Source organism: Dendroctonus ponderosae, unplaced genomic scaffold (genome assembly GCF_020466585.1).
Source record: "Dendroctonus ponderosae isolate FM_Combo_2020 unplaced genomic scaffold, Dpon_F_20191213v2 Dpon_F_20191213_5, whole genome shotgun sequence".
NCBI classification, from domain to species: Eukaryota; Metazoa; Arthropoda; class Insecta; order Coleoptera; family Curculionidae; genus Dendroctonus; species Dendroctonus ponderosae.
In genome coordinates this window covers 15,404,177-15,405,792 of record NW_026018715.1, presented here as the reverse complement: position 1 = coordinate 15,405,792, position 1,616 = coordinate 15,404,177, and the positions used below count along the sequence as shown (strand labels likewise).

Genomic DNA, 1,616 nt, shown 5'->3' with positions numbered 1-1,616 from the left:
AGCAGCAACAACGCTACATATAAAAACTGATGATGGTGGAAAAATACACCGAAACGTATTTTGATTAATAAATAGAGACAATAAATGACTGAAACGCAGGAATAGATTTGATTTTGAATTGAAACACAGTCAGGAAAGTATATACAATTTATATATATATATATATTGATTACCGGGAGAAGATATTGAAGATTGATAAAAGCATGAATCGTTTACCTTTTTTCAATTGTATTTTACGAGCAACATTTGATTGTAAGTTATAATCGGCCAGCCCAATAAATCAAGAGAAGGATAGCGTGTTTTTACAAGCTATACTTTGCATAGAATTAGTGGTTTTTTTCAGAATAAAACAATTTGTTTGTTAACCTACGGCCCTTTTATCTTATAATATGCACTATATAAATATTTCATTAAGGCATAAATTGGAATTCAGTATCAATAATCGTCCGAGGATTTATGCCCTTTAATCTAGTAATATTTAAAGGTGTTTATTATGAATATTATAGTAGCTTTAGCCTTATCATTGTATGTAGGCACTAGTACGTAATACTTATTATTGTAACACTGTTCATGTAATGGTTGAGTATGGTGCCCCAGAATATGATATACAACTGTATACTGTGTAAAGGGAGCATTTATTTAATGCAAAGTATAGAGGTTGTACCTGAATATTTCGTCGTAATTAACATATATGTCAATAGGCAAAATAATGTTCTTTAATGTAGGATGGCGATTGACGAGCTCGTTGGCGTACACCTACACGAACTGTGGGCAATTTTCATATTATATTACTTTTCCCTAAGGTTTAGGTTTTCTGGTATTGTTAGTTATATTGATGTGTATGCTAATTCATTAAACTCATCGAATAGTTGCAGGGCTTTTCGTTTCCCCCCCGCTGAATTGCCAACAAAGAGACCGTTGTTAAAAATAGATGGGCCGCGTGGCAAGTAACCGAGCTATTAAAAGAGCAGCTTTTTTAAGAAACTGATGAGAGGAGAACAAACCGACTAGTGGATACGACATGAGCAGAGGACGAAGTGCAAATGTGATTCAAGTTTCAGGAAAAACAATTTTTTAAAGCGCTCGTCATCGTGTTATCAATAACGTGATCAGCGTGTAAACAAGTAGGTCATCTAATTTTGTCCATCGCGATTTTCACTGTCAATCTGAACACGAGCACTTGAATGGTTTTCCAGCATTTTCTTAGCTCGCATACAGTGGCTGCACATAAATACTGCCAGTGCCATTGTTTCAAGATGTTAGTAACTCAGCCCGTATTTTCACAGCGATTTCACTAGTGGTTGGGTAAAGCAGAGAGTGGCCGACATGTAGGGCACCATCTAGAAGCAATAATACAGTATTATTTATCAAAGAAGCCCCTAGAGGTGAGTTAATCGATGTTTTCTAGAAATTAGGACTCGCATGATGATCTAGATCAGTGGCTGATCCAGCTTTAAAGTTCGGGGGGGAGGGGTTATGTAGAAAAACTACAGTCTTCTGTTGTTTATGAACTTAGAAAAGTGATCGTCGTTTTGTGCAAGGGTGGCGCAAGATTATTGCAAAATTTCATGTTTTCCGTCCCGTTTTGCATGTTTCTCGGAAGCAAAATGAGCAAG

General features: G+C 36.1%; 1 protein-coding gene across 1 annotated transcript in view; it reads left to right on the top strand.

Moving 5' to 3' along the window:
* Positions 1-1,138: 1,138 nt before the first annotated feature.
* The window catches only part of LOC109539111 (solute carrier family 25 member 35), a 2,673-nt gene continuing 2,195 nt past the window's right edge, over positions 1,139-1,616 (top strand). Inside the window, exon 1 of the mRNA XM_048666483.1 lies at positions 1,139-1,385. The gene's annotated coding sequence lies outside the window, so the exon portion shown is untranslated. The remainder of the gene's footprint in view (positions 1,386-1,616) is intronic.